We start from the raw sequence: 17,680 nt of genomic DNA, 5'->3' as shown, positions 1-17,680 counted from the left end.
ATTATTAGCTGTAAAAGCAAAAGGTTTTACAGCTATACAATTAACCCTAAGGCTGGGTTCACACTGGGCAGATTAGCCACGGAAATTCTGTGCGGAATTTCGTGGCGGCAAATCCGCCCGCGGCCTCTAATCTCGGGATTAGCCAGCCATGTGGACGAGATTTCTCAAAAATCTCGTCCATACGGGACGGCAAATCCGCTGCGGCTAAGCCAGCAGAAGCCGCCGCTGCGGCGCGGATTTGCCGACCGCAGCATGTCCATTTTTTTCCCCGCTGCGGCCACGCTCTCCTCTAAGGGAGCACCGGCCACAGCGGAATAGTGAGCGGCCGGGCCGCTTCAAAGCCGCCGCGGGTTTTGCAGCAGCGGTTCCCCCGGCGGAAATCTCGCGGTTTTTCGCTATGGCCAAAACGCGAGATTTCTGCCGAGAATCCACCCTGTGAGAACCCAGCCTAATAGTAAAACTAACCCCTAACCCTCCACGACAGGCAAAAAGCAGTACAGAGGCTGCAGCTGTACCTGGGCTCCCTCACTGCTCCGTCCGGGCATTTGTTTGCAACCGCTGTTGCGGCTGAGAGCTCCGTCCCTGGCTGCAATAGGCCCGGTGACTCACAGATGGGGTCCGCTGTCCGTGTGGGTGAGCCAATGCTTCTGGCTTGCCCGCTGCTCGCACTGTTGCAACGCTCGTCCTCCGGTCTCAGGACACGACTTGCAGTATAGAAAAGGCCAGCGCTCGCAGCCTCGGCAGGATCCTCGGGCACCTCTGTGTGTTCTGGCACTCCCTGCCTCGGCACTGTCTTCATGCCGTAGCAGTGCCCGCAGAAGCTGGGGGCATTACTAATTGATTTGACAGGTGCCACCTTGTCACCACCCCTAACTTCCGGTGGTGACAAGGTACAATAATACCGATGTTCTGAACATATTGCTGAGCTGTCATTGTCCCTCGTACCACTACTAGGGGTGACCGACTGTTGTATGCGATGGTCTGGGACCATCGCAAACGACAGTCGGTCGCCCCTATGACACCAGCAGGGGGCAGACAATCAGAGGATCCTCCTAATAGTCTGATCAGAACGACCCGATGTTGGTAATTCATCAATACGACCCTCCGGCTTCTCACATCCCAATAATGCGCCCCTCTCAGACTCTGGTAACGGGGTGACATCTCTTCTCTGCGTCGTAGAGGCGTCTAGTGGTCAACAAGCTCTACACAAGCGGAAGAAGAAGTCACTACACACAAGGAGCCTCCGAGAGCCTTTTATAAGCCAAGGGGGAACCACTTTTAGGACCTCGGGTGACAAGACCGTTCATCTAATCACCACAACTCTAATCACTTGTATATCTGGCTTAGATGGAACTGTGTGCCGAGTTTTGAACCAAAATGACAACAACTTCTGGGGGCGAAATGTTTTTTGACATTGTGTATAACATCCCACGCACCATGTAACATACTGCTGTACCGTGTAATGTACATCATACCACAGTGCACCGTCTATTATACGTGCAGCAGGTGTAAACCACAGCTGCTCTACTATTCCGGTTCATGCTACATACAGGTGCTTCCTCTGTAGCGCCTCTAGCGACAGCGGCGCTGTCATTCGCTTTTATAGCCAGTGCTGGCTCCGCCCACTCCTCGATATTCTGAAGGCAGGGGGCGTGTTTATCTCTCGCTATGTGTGGCTTACTCTATCAGGCACGCCCTCTCACCGCGGGACACGCCTGTACGTGGTGACGAAGGACGCCGGGGGGGGGGGAGCGGGAGTGTTGTCTCCCGGCTGGAGCTGCTCGCCTCCCGGCTCAGTGTCAGCCCGGCGGTGGGAGGAGCTGCTGTGCGGAGCCGCTGCGACCCTTGGTCTCCCCGCAGGAAGATCTGCAGGTAACGGCTGTGCGGGGGAGGCTGCCTGTACCAGCGCCGTTAGGCTCTCCAGCTGCTGTTGGACTACAAATCCCAGCATGCCCGCCATTCAATGATATAGGTGAGCTTTCTGGGACTTGTAGTTCCCCAGCCGCTGTCCGTATTCTGCAGGTTGGTGTGTGGTGCTGCTAGACTTGCTGTGATGCTCCTACTATTATATGGTGTCCCTTATACAAGTTGCTGCAGACGGTTTATGCGTTTAGTCGCGGTTGCTATTTGCGTTTACGTGAAGCATCAGAGTGGCGGCCGCGCCGTCGTTGCAGGAGTCGGTATTCCTGTCCTTGTTGCTTGGTTACATTTGATGTAAATCGTACAATACATACGGCGCTGTAGGGGGTGGCCGGCTATTGGGGCGCAGTATGGAGAACCCAGTGACTAGTTGGAAAGGGTACGGCAAGGCGGCAGAAATCTTACTGCCTTGTCCTGGGAGGTAAGTCGTACGCAGGGATTGGGTCGGGACAGATTCTCCTCGCCGCTGATGGGTCGTTACGTTGTGTCCAGTGAGGTCAGCACATGTGTAGTTCGTTACAATGTGTCAGTCTGGGGTCAGTGCTGTGAGAAGTCGCTTTCTGGAATGTAAACAAGAACTTTCCATTCCTTTCCAGCAAGCGGAGATATTGTAGATGATGTAATACTGAAGCACGCGGTCTGCGAGGCGTTACGGCCGCCGTACGCTTTTGCTCGAGGCGACTTATTCTGTATGTTTTTTTCACTGGAGAACGGGTTTACATGTAAAGTGCGATGCCGGCACCAGACTGCGCTAAAGGGGGCGCCAGCTATTCTTCAGCATCGTGGGTCTGTAGGAGGTGGAAATCGCAAGACTTTATACGAGGATCTAGGTGTGCTGCCATACAACACGGAGAACCCTTAAAGGGATATTCGCATTAAGGGTGTGTCCACATGTAGCGGATTTGGTGCGGATCCGCAACTTGTGACCATACCCTGAAGACATTTAACCCCGTCTACATGATCACCCCCAGAGATCCCAGGACTGGCGCACCCCGTGTGAAGGAAGCATCGGTGCGTATCTGCGACCTCCACTCCCTTCTGCGTGACCGGCGGAGATCAGCGCGCTTGGCATCCTCCCTCCGTCCCATAGAAGTGAGTGGAGTACCGGTGTCACGTCCGTACCAATGCGCCATTCACGTCTCAGCGGTTGGACCCCCAGCGATCATCCCGTGCGCAGTGCTTCGTGGCGGACCGCTCTATGGTTGTGGTCATGAGCCGCAGCTGTGACGCGGTTTTCGCTGCATTATGTGGTTTTTTCCACAACTTGTTGCTTTTTGCTGTAAAACTGCACACGGTTGTGCGGCAAAAAGCGACAACGCGACCGCGCGATGTGGATTCGCCCCAGAGCTGGCCGACCGCCCCTTTAGCGGGGCATATGAAGCGCTGCGTCACTGGGCACGGGCTGGGTGCTGCCAGCAGGGAACAGATCCATGCACGCCCGGCTGGGAGCGGCAGGTGGTTCTCCTGTAAGCCTCGTCCCTTCCAGAGAAGTAAACTTTTGGCTGCAGTGGTAAGTGAGGGGTTAATGCTGAGTCTGGATGTGTAAGCGGCGCAGCAGAGTCTTCCTCTTCTGTCATCTCCTTCTCGCTGCAGTAAGCGTCGATCCTCTGACGACGTGTAACGCGGCGCCCGCTTGTCACCAGTTATGTCGATCGCCTCCTCCTCGCCAAATCTGCACAGATGACAAACAGATCTGGGATGGAGCCAGGATCCGCCGTCTCTTGGAGACCCATTCGCTACCTTTCTCAAGGGGCTGGTAGCTGCGCTGGGGCACACGTTGGCATGTTTGTTTACAGAGTCAGGGCAAGGAGGAATCGCTGACTTAGCGAAAAATGGGGACGTTTGGTCATGTGACTAAAAAGCAAAATGCAGAAGGTTGATTTCCACACTGGTAACTTCTTAAAGGAATTGTCCATTGGGTTAAATCGGTGGCGTTAGCAAGGAGGCTGGAGAAGTCGCTTGTGGCAACCAGTCGGCAGAAGATCGCAGTGAGTGGCCGCCGGAGCTTTCATGGCGCCACGCTGTTAATATTCAGTTTGAGGGACGGTCCATATAGTGGCTGCACTACAGAGCAGGCAGTCGGCGACCATTCAGGCCTGTGATTGGCTACAGCAGTCATCTAGGGGCACATCAACGCTGCAGCCGTATAGTCAAAAATCTTCGGGAAGGATTGGCGCAGAATGTCATAATCTGCGGGATTGCAGAAAACTTGCGCATTATTTGCAGTAGGCGAGTTGAAAGATCACATCGCATTCGCCTGTTACATGCGAGTTTCATACAAGTGCCATGTGACTTTTTTTTTTTTTGAAAAACCGTTAAAATTTAGTCACATGAACAAATGTCCCCATTTGCAAATCACATTGTACTTGCAGTGAAAACTGCATCTTCACAAGCGCGATATTGGTCCGAGTTTCTCAGATCGCTGTTGTGCCCATTCATGTGACTCAAGCCTCAGATGAGTCTTTCGGCACAATGGACAATCCTTTTAAGGAGGTTACCCAGCGTTTTGACAGCAGAATATGCGGTTACGTGTGACGGCGCCCTTACTGATGCGCCACGTGCCTACCAGGTAGTCGGGGAAGTGCTGCACCGTCTTGGAAGACCACGGAGGGTCTCTGGGAATCCGCAGCAGTACTTCTGTAGAGGCGAGCAGCAAGTTGTCGGACTCCTTGCAGTCGTCCTAGGACGGAGCGTTGCTTTAACCCCCGTAAGACCTGGTCTGCCCCCTCTTGTATCGGGGTCCCCCCTCCTCGGGATGTGGCAGGAGGCAGTCTGGCCCTTTAGTCCTGTACAGAATGGTCGCCGGATGCGTTTTTGATGACTTGTATAAATCCTCGGTCCTTACAGGGAGAGGCCGCGGTGCGCGGGACATCAGCGCAGAGGTGACCAGCACTGTCTGGGTGTGTGTACATTTGCAGCGTCCCGGGGGTCTCTTGGCATCGTGGAGAATTTCTCAGCCTCTAAGTACGTTGCATAATTATTAATACCCATCTGTGCGGCGCTTTCAGCCGGGGATTTACAGCAGGAAGGGAAAACGGGAAGGGGATTTACATAAAATGGTTTAATGTATCTTCTCTGACCTGAAACTGTGGCGCAAATATAGAATTTCCCCATAACTTGTGATGGTGCGTTCACACGGCGTGTAAGAGAGGTGGCGCCCCCACTAAACTTGGCTACTGCAATCTCTGTAGGGGGCGGAGCTGAGACTACCAGCCGCTGACATCACTGTGTAATAGGATCTCGTGTATGCGCCAATTTTTAAATGCACGTAAAATGCTAATGAATGAGATTTCGGCACTGCGTCCTATGAAGCAAAAGTATTCTCATGTGGGTAAGACGTCAGTCCTGACACTGCTTGCTGTCAGTGAATGGGAACACTTACATCCACAGGCTGCATTCTGTACAGGTCTAGGGGTAGCTTGACTTGGTCCGACGCCCGATGGTCGCCCCGTGACTTATCACCCCTGTGTTTTCACATTGGAGTGCTAGTCATTCAGTGAATGGAGGCGGAGCTTTGGCGATCTCTTCCGGCCAGCCTCTACTCACTGTGAAACGGGCAAAGATGGAGGACTGCCTGCGTACACGGAGAGATCTCGCTCACTAATCGCTTCGTCTCAGCACGCCTTAACAAATCGAGTAGCGATTACTGGGCTATCACTTGTCACTGCTGAGGGTTTGTTGCAATGTATCCAGTGTAGAGACCCTTAGGTGTTGATGCGTTTAGCTCTATCTCTGTCCTGTCCTGATGGCTTCTTACAAGCTATGAGTCTGCAGTCCAGTCTATGTCAACTGGATACATTGTAACAAACCCTCAGCTGAGACAGGGCACATTCACACCTGCCAATGGCCTCTGGTCTATTTCCATTGTCCTTGGAGATCCAGATTGGAGCGCTGCCATATGGACTGCATTGACTCCATCGCGGTCCATCTGGGTTCTGACATACGGGCCACGCTTTCCCCGTGCTGCTCTACTCTGCGCAGAACTGCCGCCGCAGCTGTGAAAGTAGCCTTATCTCTGCAGTTTGTCAGGCTCTGCAAGAGCGTTCCCAATCACTGCAGGCAAGCAGAGATCTTAAAAATGGTGAGGAATAGAAACAAAGTACAGGGTTAGTGAAATGCAGACTTGCCCAACTCCGAGGCCTCCAAGTTGGGAAAGTCTAATTTCGCTAACTCTGTTCACACTTGGACTTGTCTCCTCCGCTTTTCCCATCCAGCATGAGATTGGAAGAAATGGCGCCTGGCAGCCGGGTTTCCATCGCAGCACAGCATACTATGTGTCTAATCTGTGGGAGTCCAATTGCTGGAACCCCCACTTGTCACAAGAATGGGGGTTCCAAAGGAACGGCACAGCAGTGACTCGTGCGTATTGGAGTGGCAATGACAGGTGCGCACCTCCACTCCGTTCGTTTCAGTGGGACTGTCCAGCCATCCCATTGAAGGGAGCAGCGGTGTGCGTTTGGGACTACTACGCCATTCAATCAGGGGCACCCAGACTCCCCGCTTTAGCAATGACTGGGAATCCCAGCAGTCAGACCCCCTCCAATCAGATGCCAGGTAAAATCCGTAACGCAGTCTCCTCGCGTGCTGCGCTGCCGCCGAAGCAAAAATCACTGTCTGCTCCCGTACAATGCAGGCAGCGCTGGAGGGTCCGGTCACCACGATCAGTGGGGGGTCACTGCTCCTCCGCACCGCCGAGCTGCACTCTGGTATTAGCTGTGTCTCCCCAGCATCGGCCATCTCTCGGCGTGAAGGACGCTCGCGCTGTTCTATTTTTATACATCTCCTGTCTTGCAGCGAGAGCCATTAAATCACAGACAGCGCAGATAACGCGGATTTACTGTTACTCTATACGGAAAATCCATTTACCTCCTCAAACGCGCTCTTATATCTTGCAAATCCATTCTAACCCCCCACCCTTGTCTTGATTTTTAGCAGTCGTGAGGACGAGCAACGTAAGGATAACATTCCCAATATGGCCGACGTTACAGCTCGCAGCGGCTGGCACCCAGCTTTCCTAGCATTCTGACTGCCAGGTCTAATCACATAGAGAGGTATGTCTGCGGACTGGCCGTTCAGAACTGGGGCATTGGGGAAGGGGGCCAGAATGGCGGCCATAGTGGTCATACTTGTGCCCATCTTGGCTTACAGTTTAACCCCTTCACGACCGGCCTATTTTGTGTGACAAGTGTCGTCCCCCCCCCCCCCATCTTCACATTACAAGAGCCATAGCTCGCTCACATCGCCGTATGAGGGCTTGCGTTTTGTGGGATGAATAACGTGTTTTCGAACTATTATTGCATTTTTTTGTGGAGGGGGGGGGGGGGGGAGAGGAAAAACATCTAGAAACTGCGCCATTGTTTTGGGGTTGTGCTTTTGTTTTTTTTTACAGCTTTCACTATTCGTTAAAGAATACTTTGGATCGGTGCGATTACTGCGATATCAGGTTTAAAGAGACTTTCTTTTTTTCTGCTTTTGCACAATAAAAAAAACTATATTTTCACTTGGGTAAAAACCGCATGTCGCAGTACTCCAATGCAAGTCAATGGGGTTTAAGCTCTCCGTATTACGCCTGTAATACTGAGCACAAATACGCCCATGTGAATGAGACTACGCGGTGCGCACTGAGCCCTGGTGGTGCATTCGTAGTCTACGACCTCGCACGCCACTCTGGTTGGCCAGCGCTGGTCACATGAGCGCAGAGTGGTAGTTAGTGGCTTATTGGCCTTCTGAAGAGGGGTCCAAGGAACAGATGGACTTCTGGTCCAACTAGGAGGACGGCTGCACTGGGTAATATAAGCCCCCTGCCTTTTGTGACCCTGGACTTCCCCTTTAACAGAATTGGGGGATTGTGGCCTCCTATACTCATTACTATATGCGGGTCATTTAATTTCTGTCTCCTCACCCTGAGATGACGGCCTAATTTAATGAGCACTGCCCTGTTGAGTCTCTTCAATATAGTGTCACATGTGCAGACGATATGCCTATCTACCTGAGAACATCCAAGAATGGTATGCCGGAACTCGGCTAAGACATGGTGGTCATGTGACCGGAATGGGACATGGCATGCAGTCAGAGTGATCGCCTGACACGTCCGATACGCGAGATGTGATCGTGGACCGCCACCTGCTTCAGAATGAAAGGCTAGATTGAGATCTCGCCCTTTCGGCACTTCTAGGTCGTCTCTTGCAGAAGGCTACACATAGTACCAAAGGGGGATTCAGTAAATCGGTGGTGATCTAACCTCACGGACCTCACCAATGTATCAAACGGCGCACTGGAATTTGGATTGGCGCAGGTCGGTTCTATGAAGTAGTGAGCAGTGCTGGCGCTGTATAGTTAGTCCTTTTCCGTGGAGCTATGTTCCGGTAGACGAGCGCCGGTCAACGAGATCGACACTGGCCTTTACGTGGGGTGATTCAAGCTGTATTGGGGATGAATGATTTTCCTCCCCCCTTCGCCCCCAACCCCCATACAGAATCATCGCGGCTGGCAACGCAAAATATGATCAACCGCCAAGTTTGCTTCTTCGTCAGCTGATTGGGTGCAGCGGGGCGACCACTGGGCGAACGAGCATTCCGACATGCATTCGTGCTCGCTTGTACAAGAGGCTCAAAAAAAAAATATCGCCACATGTTCTACTTTGATCCGTATTACAGATGAAAATAGCCCATTGAAATCAATGGGAATGTGGCACTATCCCTGAAGGGTGCGCATTCCTGCGTGAAGACAATGGGGCTTCTTGCATATTCTCGCAAAAAAAAAACACGTTTAAAATGCAGTTCCATGCGTAAATATGCAGCGTATTTCCGCAGCCGCATACGCCCATGCACGGGTTTGTCTGCCACCGATTCACCTGCTTCCAGCTGACGTTTCCATTTTACCAGGCCATCTAATAGTCCCCGCCTGGCACCGCGCCCGCCAGGCATTGATTTACGTGTAAATCCGTTCTCCGGGTCCAAGAAGATAAACAAATTGCTGTGTAAACAGGATTATAAAACCCGGATCCAGTTCTGCTCTCAGCCGCAATGCCATAAAGTGCGATGGAAAAGCTTCAGATGTGTAAAACAATCCACTAGCTGTACAGCCAGCATGGCTGCTGTGAGTCACCCAGCTTTCCCAGGCACCTGTATGCCAGTCAGGACTGCTGTTGGCAAGGCTGCCCATTTACACAGCACCATTCCCATCGGTGCTGTACGCTGCAGACGTGGCATTCAGGAGTCCGGAGCGTTGGCGGTCACCCAGTTTTCGCAGCACCGGAGGTTGGCCGTTGACATTAGAGGAGAGCGCAGAAATTTTCTGTGTTTTGCAGGTGATGTTCTTTAACCCTTTAGTGACGGCCAATACACATATTTACGACTGTCACTAACAGACTTTACACCTGCACATCTTTTTAAAGAGGTAGCTTGACCAACTAACAGCCTGGCTCCTGCTCTAACCACCAGGAATAGAGAAACCTCAGATCCTGGCAGTTTAACCCTTTAATGCCACAATCGCAGCTGCTACATGCAAGCAGATGACACGGGGGTTCTTTGTCACCCATCAGCATCCTGCGGTGTAATCGCAAGGTACCAATGGGTTCCCATGGCAACTGGAATCCTGTCAAAGGGCGTCTTTTTCTGTCATGTAGCTCAGTCTATTAGGCCCCGCCTCCTGCAGTGTCTAATATTTCCTATAGGGAATATAAAATGGTGTCAAAAGTTCAATAAAGTTTGAAGAAAAAGTTTAAAAATACACATTTCCCCACAAAAACCCTTTTTAAATGGATAAAATGTCAACTTTTTTTTCTTTTTTTTTTTTTTTTAAAGCGGCACATAAGTATTACTGCATTTGTAACGACGCAAACGATGAAAATTTTATTTATCTTGCATGGTGAACACAAAAAAATCATTTAAATAAATTTAAAACGCCAGAATTGCTATTTTTTATTTTGATCACCTCCCAAAAAATGAATTAAAAAGCACTCCAGAAGTCACATAAAACTACAGCTCTTCCCACAAAAAGCAAGACCTCGCAGAGCTCCGCTGCTGGAAAATAATGTTCCGAGTCTGTTCATTCACACACCGCTTTTTACGATGGCGTCCCGAGGGCCGCGCTAATCGCAGTACGACGCTCCCATTAACTTTAACAGGGCTTCTCAGACCAGCACTTGAATGCGGTGTTTCTAACGCCATGATTTTCAAGCGCTGCCTGTTCTATCGACATGCGTTCAAAAATGGCGCTCAATCTCTGAAAAAATGCCGTGATTTCGAGCGGCGTTTTCCGAAGGCACGTGTGAGAGTGGCCATAGAATCCGGCCATGCAGAGTAAACTATTCTTCTTTACAAACGTGTTTGTGGTTTTTTAAATCTTTTTACTACGTTTTGCGCAATAAAATCCCTATAAACGTGGGATCGCAGTAATCGTGCTGATCCAAATAAGAAAGTTGTCATAATATATTTACAGACTAGTGAGCGCTGTAAAAACAATGTTTTATCCAAAACCCTCCCCTCCAAAAAAAAGCAATAAAAGTTCTCCAGATATATATATATCTCTATCCCAGTGTGCGGTCCCACAAAGCACAGCGATCTCAGAGTTATGGCTCTTGCAATACGAAGATAAAAACTGCTTGGTCCTTGAGGCACAAAGTAAGCTGGTCAGTAAGGGGTTAAATCCCGCCTTGTTTTTCCCCTCTTTCCCATGAGCCGTTGCCTCTCGCTGACACTCATGCGCTCTCTGACCCTCCATCGCCCTGTTTTTGCTTCATTCCATTAGTCGGGGCCAAACCTCTCCCCGGGGTTTCCTTCCTTTTAATGTTCCATAAACTCTCCTCTTCGCCTATTGATTACCGTGACCACCTGCATGATGGATGTGGAGGGCGGAATACCAGGAACCGCGCCGCCCTGGGCTGTAATAAACCGCAGGCTGTTGTGGCCGGCGAGTAATGTCCAATCCTTCTGTAAATAATCTGAAACTTGACTTTGCGTCTTTCCTCATCCTTTATAAGATATCTGCTTGCTGTTGGTGAATGGAAGCATTCTTGCTTACATCCACAGGCTGTCCTATGTAAGGTCTCCAGCTTCTGCTTGCCCCACACTCCTGGGGTTAGGCGAATACGGATGGGTTGTGGTGGTGGGGGGGGGATCAGCAAACTGTTTGTCTCCCTGCTGAGACCCCCAGCGTTCGGCTGACAGGAAGTGTTTTTCCGCGATGGGTAATACCGCATTGCTTTGTGCCCATTCACATCAGGGCAGGAGATGCGTGTCTGATTATTGGGGGACCAACCACTGCCACCCCCAGCAATCCCAGGATCTGTGCACCCTGGATGTGAATGGACCTAAACTGCGCATGCATGACTGCTGCTTCATTCATTTCTCACTGGCATGAGATTGTCAAGCGCATGGATTACCTTTTCATCCCCTGTAAGTGAATGAAGTGGCAGACAATCATGCGCACCGCGGCTCCATGCATTCAGGGGGCACAGACCCCGGGATTGCTGGGGGTCTGCCACCGCTGCCCGTCCTGTGGGTCAGGGGAACCTCTCTATAAGATGGCTTCCTGCTGTCTCCTCGGCTGGATGCTTTGCTTGTCCTTCTCCTCGGGGTCATTCATCCCATTACCAGCTGCAGGGATAATTGAGTTCTGTTGTTTTGCGGTCGCTGTTATTGCTGAAATTTCTATTGTCATCCTTCCTGTTGAGCAAAGAAGTCGGGCAAAAGTGTCATCCCAGCGAGCGTCTTACTGTGGGCCATCGATCTGTGTGAGCGGCTAACTGCCCCCACGTAGTGTCAGAATCCCGGGTCCGTGACGGCGCATTTACAGCATTCGCCGTGTGCCAGGAGCGCCTACGGATTGCAGCGCTGCCCCCTCTGGCAGGTATCTGCAGCTTTGCTCATACTGAGCCTCCTGATTCATAAGCAGAATGCTAGAAACATTGTGACCCTTGGGCTTATTCTCACGTATCTGTGCTCACAGCTGTCACACGTAAAACAGACACATGCGGATACAACACGGGCATGGGGTGGATTCTGATAGTTGTGGATCCGCAGCTGATTTCAGTATACACATAAGGGCTCTTTTGCACACTTGCGTTTTTCTTGTGCATTTTTTTTTCATGCGATATCGCTGCGTTTTTTATGCAAATGTCAATGGGACTTTCTAATGTTAAAAACGCATCGCACAAAAATCACAAAGCACCAACTTGTGATGCGTTTTTAACATTAGAAAGTCCCACTGGCACCCCAAGCGCAGCGCACACCGTCACCCAGCAACCACTACTGAGCGCTTCCGATCCAGGGAGAGGATGGCGGCGCTCGGTAGCGGGTTACTAATGTGCACTGTTGTGTTCAGTGCTGCAGGTTTTGACCATTTTTGATGTGTGAATGCTGAGGATTTTTCCGCTGCAGGAAAACCGCAGCTTTTCCGTTACGTATGAAGTATCCTCAGTGTGTTGACATGTAGCTAATCGGCTGAGGATTTTGGCGCAGTTCTGTAACAGATTTTACACCTTCGCTTTGAATTCATTTAAAGGATGAAATCGGCTGCAGATCCACAAAATCTGCAGCAATTTGGCAAATCTATGGGAACATAGCCTCGGTGGCGGTCGTATTTGTAAGCTCTAGTCAGTCAGGTCGCGGTGCAACAAACTAGGAATTTATTTTGCCACGTTTTGGGATTTATAGTATTTTCTGACCTGGTGTGCGCAAAACACGTTTCTCTATTAAATTATTGGCCCTTTAAATTAAAAAAAAAAGTTTTCGCTACCGTCGCATCCTTTGCCATGCCAGCAGTTGATATAAATGTGTCCCATGACCCTGCGCACAGTCCGGTGCAGAGCAATGGATGCGCTTACATCGTTATGAAATATTAATTGGTACAAAGTGATCGTTACTGTGCCGCATAAAAAAAGAAAAAACGGAAAGTTCCGATTTGTAAGACAAGCAGTAAATGGACAGCCGGTCTTATGTGGGATCCGCAGCTCCAGCCAAGCACTTGTCTCCTCTAGTTGCTGTAGATGGCAGAGCTCGGGCGCAGCAACGGGGCCTGCCAGCAGCATACGGCTGCGGGGAAGAGCGTGGGACTTCGGTATCGGCACCTGCCATGCATTCACCGTGTGCGGATCTACAGCTAAAGCTGCCAGTGACACCCTCCCGACCCCCACCCATCACTGCGGGGTTAAAGTTTAATCGTCTTATGACACTTTGCAATTTATTTAATGGAACACATGTCCACGCAGATGTCCAATCCGTGGTGTTGGCGAAGGGAGGGGATGAAGAGACATCACACAAAGCTGGTATATAAGGGGTTAACCTGGTCCGAGCTGCCTTGGAGATGTGCAGCAAACTCATGATTTCTGCTTGCTGCCAGTGAATAGGGATATTCCTGTTGGCATGAAAACCATTAATTTTGAAGATGTCTATTTTGTTCCCCACAGCGTGGATTTTAAGGGTACATTCACATGTGGCACATCGGTACCAAAATTTGAAGCAGACATCATCTTGAGGGGAGGAAGTCTGCTGCGGATCCGCGGTAAAATCCGTTGTGTGAACGCAGAGGAAGGGTTTGCGCACACAGCGGGATCCAACACAGATTTTTTTCTTTGCATGGTTTCTGCCTCTTAGTAAAAGCCATGGCAGTAATCCATGATTGAGCTGCAGGCTTCTGCCACGGCTATGCAGATGCCAGGCCACCAATCCCTTTCAGTGGGCAAATCCATGTGTTGAATTCCCGACACAAACTGTGCAGGATCCGTGTCAAGAAGTGACGCCATGTTTCTTTCTACACGTGAAATTGAAATCTGCGAGGTTCCCCTTGAGGGGGTTGTGGATTTGGCACAGAATAAACACTAATTTCCACTGCTGTGGAACAATCTAAGGCCTCATGCCCACTGCCGTGACGGGCTCTGCAAGCGGAATACCGCAGCGGAGTCCATCACGGCGCCCCCCCCCCCCCCCCCCCCCCCAAAGCCCCATACTTCCGGATCCACTGCGTAGCTCCCGCATGACACTGCCGGATTGCATGCGCAGTACAGCGCATGACGTGCCGGCAGCGTCATATGACGCAGTGGGCGATGCGCGTATTCATGCTATACTTGCTCTATGCTACAGAGGAAGTATAGCGTGTCGGGCGGCTTCCATTGACTACAATGGAAGCCGTCCGCACGTATACCCGCGGCAAATAGGACATGTCGCAGGTAATTTCATGCTGCGGTATTCTGCAGCGTGTACATTTGGCTATTAGGTGCAATAGAATAATAGCTGTTGTGAAATGCGGCGGAAATCTGGCCGTGGGCATTAGCCCTAAAGGACGTGTAATGTGCGATGTCAGACCGACTGGGTGTCCGTGTGCCCTGTGATCTAAGTAGCGTCTGAGAATCTCGATTGCACCTCAGTCGCCTGTGTCAATACGACGTTATCTTTTAAGACCCGCATTGGTCTAAGTGAGGAATCACTGATGTGCATGAACCCATTCAATACACTCGATATCACTTTGTGCATTCTGCCACCTGCGACCCCCTCCAATCAGCTGTTTCTGGGATAGAGCTGCAATACCAGGCACTACCACTACAGTGTATGGCGCTGTGCCTGGTATGCAGTGAAGTGCTGCCAGAGACAGCTGATCCATGAGGGACCTGATTGGCCGCCCCACACCAATCTAATATTAATGACCTATAGAGGGTTTGTTATAGTTGCATCCAATCTACACAATCCTCTGGACACCAGACTGATACATTGTAACAGACTATCAGGAAAGGAGAGATTTGCGCTACAAATGTTTATATCCTGAATGATTGTCTAGACGGGATACAACTGTAACAAACCCTCAGCTGTGAAGTATTAGGCTTGTACAGATTTTCAGCTTCTGGATGTACATATGAATATTCCCATTCAGTGACGGCAAGCAGAGATATTGAAAGTGAGGAATTGGGATGAAATGTAATAGAAAGTTCCAAAACTTAGTGCTTGTTCCAAGGCTTTGTCTACATCTGTGGACTTCTGTTGCGTTACAGTAAAACCGCATGCCAGTCGGGGACGGATCTGTCACATGACGGACGAGCATGATGCCCGACAGACCTCAAACGCCATAATGGAGTCTGTTGGACCTCTGTTATACCGCCCGGCATACACCACTATTATGACCATGCCGCGCCGGTGCCTTGGAAGCGGATCTGAACAGATCCTGAGCGCGGTCGGATGCGACACAGTGAAATCCACTACAGATTCTTCGGCGTATCAGTCGGTGGCGGTCACATCGCACTACAAAGTACTCCTGACCGGTCCCTGTAGCGTAGTCCTAGCTGTCATCTACTCTGATTAACCCATAAAACCTCTTTATAATCTCCTGCTGCTTCTTTAACCCTCTGCTTGCCGCTGATCCCCTCCACACACAGCAGATCCCAGTTCCCCCGTCTCGCTGCGTCTCCAGCAGTTCTCGTCATTCCTCGCTCGTCTCGGCGCTCTGGTTATTTTTGGTTGCAGTCTTCTGCATTAATGCGGACGTCCGTGCTGACCTCTCTGCAAATGAGTGTCACTCAGCCGAGCGCAGAGTCCCCCTCCACCCGAGGACGTCCTGCCCGGATCTGCCGCTCGTTCTCACTGAAGGATTTCTGATGTAGTTCTTAGTTGTTTGTTTTGGCACGGTCTCCGCCGCTGGAGTAACCCGTCCGGCCGGTTCCCTCGCTATATCATCTGGTGTGTTCCTTTTCCCGTAACCCATCTGATGTGTTCTCTCTGCGCTGGGATGCCGCAGATTACCTCCTGCCAGTTGTGGTTGTCAGGTGGAGCAGGCTTTAGTTTCCCGCAGTGCCGCGCTGGTGGTGATTCAGTTTTTCCCTGTTATTTCCACAGGTGACTCCACGGCGGCTCCAGACTGCGAGCTCCTCAGGTGAGACGTTGTAGAGAATGACTAAGTGCTTAAATAGCTGTTCCAGAAGGCAGCGACAGACACCGCATGAAGTAATGGGCGCCACAGGTTTTCCTCTTATTAACCTCTTGCTGACGTGGCCTATTTTGGACCCAGGGATGCAGTGATGATTGTCGTTTTTTTTGTCTTTTCTGAGCCTCTGCCATACAAAGGATGTAAGTTTACGTCCATTTGCAGGAACCCCTTCCTAGCCAGAACATAAACTTACAAATCCGTGTTTTTCTTTTTTGTCTAAATAACAGACCCATTTTAATCCGTGTGTGTCCATGCTGCATCCTTTTTTGCCTCATGTACAACAAAAAAAAAAGCGCCCCACTTTTTTTTTCTTGCATACCCCGTTGACTATAACTGGCCAGTGTGATTTCCATGTGTGAAAATCTCACTTCTATATAAGCCTTAAAGAGCTTATGCCAATAGGATAGCGGATAGCCGTCTGGTTAGTAGGGTCTGACCCCAGCAATCCGGAGAACAGGGTTCCCAAAAGCCCCCAACTGAATGAAGGGGTGCTCGAGTATGCCTGATGCCCCTCCATTCATTTCAGTGGATCTTCTGAAGATAGTTCAAGCACTTGGCTATGTTCAGTAGTCCCATTGAAATGAATGGTGTGGCACTGCACATGCCTGCTATTGTCTTCATAGAGGGGCACACAGGTCTGTTTTGGACCCCACCCATTGTGAGAATAGGGTCCTGTCCCCCCCCCACCCCCTATACAAATGGTATGGCTGCAGAGTCCATTGATTTCACCTGGGACTACTGAAGATAGCAGAGTGCTTGCCCTATCTCGGGCTGGCCCATTAAAACAAATGGAATAGTAGCGTGCATACCCCAACCGTTTGTTCTTTCAGGACCCCCATTGTTGCGGACATTGATCTTCTCTTTTGGACCCCCACCAATTGGTTATCCCCTATCTCCTTTGGGTGGAGAATGACTTGGCATAACCCCTTGAAGGCTTAAAGGGGTTGTCTACTTTTTGAACAGTAGGGCTGCCTGGGGTAAAAAAAAACAAAACTATACCCGCCTCAAAGTTGCTGGCGGGATCTAGCGCTGCGGTCCGGGCGTTTGCTGTGATAGCTTCTGTAAAAGGAAGTCAGGTGATCGCTGCATCGTCATGTTCCTGAACCTCTGGCATCATGGGGCTCAGGATGTGAGCGGTGGCTCTTAAGCCTCTCATTGGCTGCAGTGGTCACCTGACTTCCTGAGATGGCAGCTATTGCAACAAACGCTGGGACCACAATGGAGGGGTGAGTGCTGCTCACTTTATTTTACCCCAGGCAGCCCTATTGAAGTGCGGGTGTCTGGTAACCGGATGGAAATTTCTCCATACACAAACTTCCTAGTATGCAGTGCTGCAGTATAAAGCATAGGGGGTATGCAGCCTTAGACCCTTGGCTAGGTTTACACATAGCGGAAATACTGTGCATTTCTGTAACAGTTCCACGTTAAAATTTGCACCCTTGTGTGGATTTTGACTCGTAATCAGCTGCATATTCCCAGGTGTGCTCCACCTGCACTCATCTCTGCTCCCAATACTGCTGTACCCAGAGCGCAGCGCACACCGGGCCACCGCCGGTCATGTGGCATCACTTCAATACCAGCAGCTGCTACTAATGGTACAATGGGGCAGATTTTCGTTCAAAAGTATTTTATTCGCATAGTTTCAACAATATAAACATTTGTCAGTCATTTGCTGGCAGTTTGAAATGGCACTCAGTTGTCTTGACAAAAGTAAATAAATTCTTTACACTTCTGAAACGTCGACTATGCGTCTCTTTTCCTACTTCGGCAGGTTATACTGTCCAAGGTTAATAATCGTATACTACAACATAAACCTAACTAAAAAAAAAAACGGGGGTTCAGGAAA

General features: G+C 50.4%; 1 protein-coding gene across 2 annotated transcripts in view; it reads left to right on the top strand.

Moving 5' to 3' along the window:
• Positions 1-1,739: 1,739 nt before the first annotated feature.
• TMCC1 (transmembrane and coiled-coil domain family 1) overlaps positions 1,740-17,680 on the top strand; it is a 90,224-nt gene continuing 74,283 nt past the window's right edge. The window contains exons 1-2 of one of the 2 annotated variants that reach the window (XM_066597005.1): positions 1,740-1,872; positions 15,744-15,780. The gene's annotated coding sequence lies outside the window, so the exon portion shown is untranslated. The remainder of the gene's footprint in view (positions 1,873-15,743; positions 15,781-17,680) is intronic. The other variant, XM_066597004.1, reaches the window with a different exon arrangement.

The sequence above is a fragment of the Eleutherodactylus coqui genome, chromosome 3, assembly GCF_035609145.1.
Source record: "Eleutherodactylus coqui strain aEleCoq1 chromosome 3, aEleCoq1.hap1, whole genome shotgun sequence".
Lineage (NCBI taxonomy): Eukaryota > Metazoa > Chordata > Amphibia > Anura > Eleutherodactylidae > Eleutherodactylus > Eleutherodactylus coqui.
Note: the sequence above shows the minus strand (reverse complement) of the source record. Positions and strands in the feature narration are given on the sequence as shown.